Source organism: Staurois parvus, unplaced genomic scaffold (genome assembly GCF_062004578.1).
Source record: "Staurois parvus isolate SC_StPar_1 unplaced genomic scaffold, SC_StPar_1.0 ptg001837l, whole genome shotgun sequence".
Classification (NCBI taxonomy): Eukaryota; Metazoa; Chordata; class Amphibia; order Anura; family Ranidae; genus Staurois; species Staurois parvus.
The window spans coordinates 190,229-198,887 of record NW_028319633.1 but is presented as its reverse complement, the minus strand read 5'-3'; the positions used below and the strand labels follow the sequence as shown (position 1 = coordinate 198,887).

At 45.9% G+C, this 8,659-nt stretch overlaps 1 long non-coding RNA gene across 1 annotated transcript; it reads right to left on the bottom strand.

The window, feature by feature from the left end:
* Positions 1-674: 674 nt before the first annotated feature.
* On the bottom strand, positions 675-7,524 carry LOC149434102 (uncharacterized). Its single transcript, XR_016308812.1, has 3 exons — positions 6,726-7,524; positions 5,053-5,106; positions 675-764 (listed from the first exon to the last, which is right to left on the bottom strand). It is a non-coding gene; the product is annotated as an uncharacterized LOC149434102 (long non-coding RNA).
* Positions 7,525-8,659: the final 1,135 nt, after the last annotated feature.

Sequence of the window (8,659 nt, the reverse complement as noted above, 5' to 3'; positions counted from 1 at the left end):
GGAGGAGTAGTAGTAGTAGTAGTAATAGTAGGAGTAGTAGTAGTAGTAATAGTAGTAGTAGTAGTAGTAGTAATAGTAGGAGTAGTAGGAGTAGTAGTAGTAATAGTAGGAGTAGTAGTAGTAGTAATAGTAGTAGTAGTAGTAGTAGTAGTAATAGTAGGAGTAGTAGGAGTAGTAGTAGTAATAGTAGGAGTAGTAGTAGTAGTAGTAGTAGTAATAGTAGGAGTAGTAGGAGTAGTAGTAGTAGTAGTAGTAATAGTAGGAGTAGTAGGAGTAGTAGGAGTAGTAGTAGTAGTAGTAGTAATAGTAGGAGTAGTAGGAGTAGTAGTAGTAGTAGTAGTAGTAGGAGGAGTAGTAGTAGTAGTAGGAGGAGTAGTAGCAGTAGGAGTAGTAGTAGTAGGAGGAGGAGTAGTAGGTGTATTAGTGTTTAGTAGTACTATAAGTATTTATTATCATAAATGTTTTATTTGTAATGATTTTTGCTGCCATGGACTCCCCGTGATCAGGTTATTGTGATCAGGTGATCAGGTAATCATGTGATCAGGTAATCAGATAATCAGGTAATCAGGTAATCATGTGATCAGGTGATCAGGCGCTCAGAGACAATTATTGCGCTTGTTTCTGGGATCGGTTCAGTGAAGCCCCTCCAATTATTGGTGTTTCTGGTCACTTACATTGGCGCCCTCTCTGGTGAAGACGTAGACTGCGGGGTCCCTCTGCAGGTGGAAGGAGCTCAGTAAAGACTCCGGAGCCCCCAGTAGCAGCTGGAAGACCAAGTCATGTGATCAGTACACAGCAGAAATGCACTTCACTACAGTCTATGTTGTAGACATTTCCCTCTCCATCCACCTCCATCCTCCTCCATCCACCTCCATCCCCCTCCATCCTCCTCCATCCACCTACATCCCCCTCCATCCTCCTCCATCCACCTCCATCCCTCTCCATCCCTCTCCATCCACCTCCATCCCCCTCCATCCACCTCCATCCCTCTCCATCCACCTCCATCCCCCTCCATCCACCTCCATCCCTCTCCATCCCTCTCCATCCCTCTCCATCCACCTCCATCCACCTCCATCCCCCTCCATCCACCTCCATCCCTCTCCATCCCTCTCCATCCACCTCCATCCCCCTCCATCCACCTCCATCCACCTCCATCCACCTCCATCCCTCTCCATCCACCTCCATCCCTCTCCATCCACCTCCATCCCCCTCCATCCACCTCCATCCACCTCCATCCCTCTCCATCCACCTCCATCCACCTCCATCCCTCTCCATCCACCTCCATCCCTCTCCATCCACCTCCATCCACCTCCATCCCTCTCCATCCCTCTCCATCTTCCTCCATCCCTCTCCATCCACCTCCATCCTCCTCCATCCACCTCCATCCCTCTCCATCCACCTCCATCCCTCTCCATCCACCTCCATCCCTCTCCATCCTCCTCCATCCTCCTCCATCCACCTTCATCCACCTCCATCCCACTCCATCCACCTCCATCCCTCTCCATCCCTCTCCATCCCTCTCCATCCACCTCCATCCACCTCCATCCCTCTCCATCCACCTCCATCCCTCTCCATCCACCTCCATCCACCTCCATCCCTCTCCATCCACCTCCATCCCTCTCCATCCACCTCCATCCCTCTCCATCCACCTCCATCCACCTCCATCCCTCTCCATCCACCTCCATCCCTCTCCATCCACCTCCATCCACCTCCATCCACCTCCATCCCTCTCCATCCCTCTCCATCCCTCTCTTATACTTCAGATCTCAATCTATAAATTCCACTAAATATCAGCAAATTCTGAATATCAATTCATCCGCCAAGACACTGTAAAGCTGCACCAGATGTTTAATATGTTTTGTGTATTACAGGAGATGACCAGAGACTGCAGACACAGTACAGGAGATGACCAGAGACTGCAGACACAGTACAGGAGATGACCAGAGACTGCAGACATAGTACAGAAGATGACCAGAGACTGCAGACACAGTACAGGGGATGACCAGAGACTGCGGACAGTACAGGAGATGACCAGAGACTGCGGACACAGTACAGGGGATGACCAGAGACTGCAGACACAGTACAGGAGATGACCAGAGACTGCAGACACAGTACAGGAGATGACCAGAGACTGCAGACACAGTACAGGAGATGACCAGAGACTGCGGACAGTACAGGAGATGACCAGAGACTGCGGACACAGTACAGGAGATGACCAGAGACTGCAGACACAGTACAGGAGATGACCAGAGACTGCAGACACAGTACAGGAGATGACCAGAGACTGCAGACACAGTACAGGAGATGACCAGAGACTGCAGACACAGTACAGGAGATGACCAGAGACTGCAGACATAGTACAGGAGACGACCAGAGACTGCGGACACAGTACAGGAGATGACCAGAGACTGCAGACACAGTACAGGAGATGACCAGAGACTGCGGACACAGTACAGGAGATGACCAGAGACTGCGGACACAGTACGGGAGATGACCAGAGACTGCAGACACAGTACAGGAGATGACCAGAGACTGCAGACACAGTACGGGAGATGACCAGAGACTGCAGACACAGTACAGGAGATGACCAGAGACTGCGGACACAGTACAGGAGATGACCAGAGACTGCAGACACAGTACAGGAGATGACCAGAGACTGCAGACACAGTACAGGAGATGACCAGAGACTGCAGACACAGTACAGGAGATGACCAGAGACTGCAGACACAGTACAGGAGATGACCAGAGACTGCAGACACAGTACGGGAGATGACCAGAGACTGCAGACATAGCACAGGAGATGGTCAGAGACTGCGGACACAGTACAGGAGATGACCAGAGACTGCAGACATAGCACAGGAGATGGTCAGAGACTGCAGACACAGTACAGGAGATGGTCAGAGACTGCAGACATAGTACAGGAGATGGTCAGAGACTGCAGACATACTACAGGAGATGGTCAGAGACTGCGGACATACTACAGGAGATGGTCAGAGACTGCGGACACAGTACAGGAGATGACCAGAGACTGCGGACACAGTACAGGAGATGACCAGAGACTGCGGACATAGTACAGGAGATGACCAGAGACTGCGGACATAGTACAGGGGATGACCAGAGACTGCGGACATAGTACAGGAGATGACCAGAGACTGCGGACACAGTACAGGGGATGACCAGAGACTGCGGACACAGTACAGGAGATGGTCAGAGACTGCGGACACAGTACAGGAGATGACCAGAGACTGCGGACATAGTATAGGAGATGACCAGAGACTGCGGACACAGTACAGGAGATGACCAGAGACTGCGGACACAGTACAGGAGATGACCAGAGACTGCGGACATAGTACAGGAGATGACCAGAGACTGCAGACATAGTACAGGAGATGACCAGAGACTGCGGACATAGTACAGGAGATGACCAGAGACTGCAGACATAGTACAGGAGATGACCAGAGACTGCAGACATAGTACAGGAGATGACCAGAGACTGCGGACACAGTACAGGAGATGACCAGAGACTGAGGACACAGTACAGGAGATGACCAGAGACTGCAGACAGAGTACAGGAGATTGTCAGAGACTGCGGACACAGTACAGGGGATGACCAGAGACTGCGGACATAGTACAGGAGATGACCGGAGACTGCGGACACAGTACAGGAGATGGTCAGAGACTGCAGACATAGTACAGGAGATGACCAGAGACTGCAGGCATAGTACAGGAGATGGTCAGAGACTGCGGACATAGTACAGGAGATGGTCAGAGACTGCAGACAGAGTACAGGAGATGATCAGAGACTGCAGACAGAGTACAGGAGATGGTCAGAGACTGCGGACATAGTACAGGAGATGACCAGAGACTGCAGACAGAGTACAGGAGATGATCAGAGACTGCGGACACAGTACAGGGGATGACCAGAGACTGCGGACATAGTACAGGAGATGACCGGAGACTGCGGACACAGTACAGGAGATGACCAGAGACTGCAGACAGAGTACAGGAGATGACCAGAGACTGCGGACATAGTACAGGAGATGACCAGAGACTGCAGACATAGTACAGGAGATGACCAGAGACTGCGGACACAGTACAGGAGATGGTCAGAGACTGCAGACATAGTACAGGAGATGGTCAGAGACTGCGGACACAGTACAGGAGATGACCAGAGACTGCTGACATAGTACAGGAGATGACCAGAGACTGCAGACATAGTACAGGGGATAGTCAGAGACTGCGGACACAGTACAGGAGATGACCAGAGACTGCGGACATAGTACAGGAGACGGTCAGAGACTGCGTACATAGTACAGGAGATGGTCAGAGACTGCGGACATAGTACAGGAGATGGTCAGAGACTGCAGACACAGTACAGGAGATGGTCAGAGACTGCAGACACAGTACAGGAGATGACCAGAGACTGCAGACACAGTACGGGAGATGACCAGAGACTGCAGACACAGTACAGGAGATGGTCAGAGACTGCGGACACAGTACAGGAGATGGTCAGAGACTGCAGACACAGTACAGGAGATGACCAGAGACTGCAGACACAGTACAGGAGATGGTCAGAGACTGCAGACACAGTACAGGAGATGACCAGAGACTGCAGACACAGTACGGGAGATGACCAGAGACTGCAGACATAGTACAGGAGATGGTCAGAGACTGCGGACACAGTACAGGAGATGACCAGAGACTGCGGACACAGTACAGGAGATGACCAAAGACTGCGGACATAGTACAGGAGATGACCAGAGACTGCGGACATAGTACAGGAGATGACCAGAGACTGCGGACATAGTACAGGAGATGACCAGAGACTGCGGACACAGTACAGGTGATGACCAGAGACTGCGGACATAGTACAGGAGATGACCAGAGACTGCGGACATAGTACAGGAGATGACCAGAGACTGCGGACACAGTACAGGAGATGACCAGAGACTGCGGACATAGTACAGGAGATGACCAGAGACTGCGGACACAGTACAGGAGATGACCAGAGACTGCGGACATAGTACAGGAGACGGTCAGAGACTGGCTCACCTGGTAGAATGAATGGAAGTTTCTCTCTCCCGGCTGCTGCTTGAGGACCCGAGACTGGAATGAGAGAAGAATTATGAGACGCGGGTCAGCTGTCCGTCCCCCGGAACATCCTATGGCTACCGTCACAGCAGATCGAATGTGTGAATGGGGACAATACTGCATGATGGCCACTAGATGGAGATGATGAGCATACGTATTTACTATGAAACTCAGCGCCATCTAGTGGCTACGATGCCCATTGTTCACCATTCATACATTCGATCTGCTGAGAGTGCATAGAGAAGCACAGTAACCCAGTGATGGCAAAAATCATTTTACCAAATATTCCTCAGACTTACATTGTAGTGGATGGAGGATACAAAAACAAAGACAATTGGTGGAATATCAGACATGGATGGTGTTGGGTGAACGGCTTGTATCCAATCAGGTGAATCCAACTGTATGGAGACTCTGATTCTCTATTATGGACTTGTAAAATGAGTAGATCAGATTCTTTCTTAAACTTTTAAAATTTGCCCTGGGCTGTTTTTTACCAGTACGTCACTTCTTCTTTTTTTTATTTTTTTTATTTTTTTACAATTTATTTTATTTTAAAAAAACTTTTAAAAATTAAAAAAATTAAATTAAAACATAGAAAAAGTTAATTAATGTTGTCATTATTATTATTATTATTATTATTATTTTCTTAAGCAGTGGTAGCTCATTACATCTCATTTTTATTTTGACACATTAAAAAAACTTAGAAAAAAATATTTTTTGGAACTTAAAAAAAAGTACTATTATAATTATTATTGCTACATCTATTTTTTTTATTTTACTTTTTTTTTTTCAAGAACTTTAAAAAGAACTTTAAAAAATATTATTATCATTATTATTATAATTATAATTATTATTATTATTATTATTATTTGCAGTGGTAGCTCATTTCATCTATTTTTTTTATTTTTAAATGTTTTTTTCAAAAACTTTAAAAAGAACTTTAAAAATATTATTATTATTATCATCATTATTATTATTATCATCATCATTATTATTATTATTTGCTGTGGTAGCTCATTTCATCTATTTTAATTTTTTTTAAGTTATTATTTTTAAAACTTTAAAAGAACTTGGAGAAAAAATATTTTTTGGAACTTAAAAAAAGTACTAATATTATTGCTAGCTCATTTCATCTATTTTTTATTTTAAATTTTTTTGCAAAAACTTAAAAAAGAACTTTAAAAATATTATTATTATCATTATTATTATTTGCAGTGGTAGCTCATTTAATCTATTTTTATTTTTTTAAAGTTATTATTTTTAAAATTTTAAAAGAACTTGGAAAAAAATATTTTGAACTTAAAAAAGTATAATAATAATTATTATTATTATTATTATTATCAGTGGCACCTTGTTTCAAAAATTTTTAAATATATTTTTTAAAATGTATACATATAAATTATTATTATTATTATTATAATATTATTGTTTTATTATTAGCAATGATAGCTAAAATTGAGTAAAAAAAATAAAAATAAAAAATAAATTTTATATATATCCGAGGCCAAGGAAGATGGAATTTCAACAAAACTGAAATTGGTCATTTCAACTTCAAATCAATTTCTGGCAAAATCCTTAGAAGGGTACGTGTTTGGCGTGGGAGGTAGAGCATTCCTCTGTACGGCTTCGCTCACCTTTTCCAGCAGGTAGTTGTTGATGTGTCCTCCAGTCGGGTCACCCTTGAAGTCAAAGTTGATGTCCATGTACTTGCCAAATCTACTGGAATTGTCGTTCCGGTTGGTTTTGGCGTTTCCGAAAGCTTCGAGGACGCAGTTAGATTTCAAGAGAACGTTCTTCACCCTGGAGAGAGGAAGACGGTACGGTTAAGGGTTCTACCATATAAGCTCATATATCGGGTGTTGAACTGGTGAAGAGAAGCAGTGATGGAAGTTCTCGAGATGGTTGGAGGACAAAAAGCACCTCCTAGGTGAAGTTCTCGAGATGGTTGGAGGACAAAAACCACCTCCTAGGTGAAGTTCTCGAGATGGATGTGGACAAAAAGCACCTCCTAGGCGAAGTTCTTGAGATGGTTAGAGGACAAAAAGCACCTCCTAGGCGAAGTTCTCGAGATGGTTGGAGGACAAAAAGCACCTCCTAGGCGAAGTTCTCGAGATGGTTGGAGGACAAAAAGCACCTCCTAGGTGAAGTTTTCGAGATGGTTGGAGGACATAAACCACCTCCTAGGTGAAGTTCTCGAGATGGATGTGGACAAAAAGCACCTCCTAGGTGAAGTTCTCGAGATGGTTGGAGGACAAAAACCACCTCCTAGGTGAAGTTCTCGAGATGGATGTGGACAAAAAGCACCTCCTAGGCGAAGTTCTTGAGATGGTTAGAGGACAAAAAGCACCTCCTAGGCGAAGTTCTCGAGATGGTTGGAGGACAAAAAGCACCTCCTAGGCGAAGTTCTCGAGATGGTTGGAGGACAAAAAGCACCTCCTAGGTGAAGTTCTCGAGATGGTTGGAGGACATAAACCACCTCCTAGGTGAAGTTCTCGAGATGGATGTGGACAAAAAGCACCTCCTAGGTGAAGTTCTCGAGATGGTTGGAGGACAAAAACCACCTCCTAGGTGAAGTTCTCGAGATGGATGTGGACAAAAAGCACCTCCTAGGCGAAGTTCTTGAGATGGTTAGAGGACAAAAAGCACCTCCTAGGCGAAGTTCTCGAGATGGTTAGAGGACAAAAAGCACCTCCTAGGTGAAGTTCTCGAGATGGTTGGAGTACAAAAAGCACCTCCTAGGTGAAGTTCTCAAGATGTTTGGAGAACAAAAAGCACCTCCTAGGCGAAGTTCTCGAGATGGTTGGAGGACAAAAAGCACCTCCTAGGCGAAGTTCTCGAGATGGTTGGAGGACAAAAAGCACCTCCTAGGCGAAGCTCTCGAGATGGTTGGTGGACAAAAAGCACCTCCTAGGTGAAGTTCGAGATGGTTGGAGGACAAAAAGCACCTCCTAGGCGAAGTTCACGAGATCGTTGGAGGACAAAAAGCACCTCCTAGGCGAAGTTTTCGAGATGGTTGGAAGACAAAAAGCACCTCCTAGGCGAAGTTCTCCAGATGGTTGGAGGACAAAAAGCACCTCCTAGGTGAAGTTCTCAAGATGATTGGAGGACAAAAAGCACCTCCTAGGCGAAGTTCTCGAGATGGTTGGTGGACAGAAAACACCTCCTAGGCGAAGTTCGCGAGATGGTTGGAGGACAAAAAGCACCCCCTAGGCGAAGTTCTCGAGATGGTTGGAGGACAAAAAGCACCCCCTAGGTGAAGTTATCAAGATGGTTGGAGGACAAAAAGCACCCCCTAGGCGAAGTTCTCGAGATGGTTGGAGGACAAAAAGCACCTCCTAGGTGAAGTGAACCCGTACTTGACCCATAATGGACGATGTCTTGGTGACAGGGAGCACCGTGGCTTTCCTCAGCTAATTTGGTGAAGAAACTATTTCAATCACCAAAATTTACCGCACAACTTTGACCTTTCCCCAAGATGTCCAATTTGAGCATCTAACAGGGTCTGGAGGTGGCCACAGACATCAGGATCAGATCTGTCCAGACCTGGCCATTACGGTTCTGTGTCCAT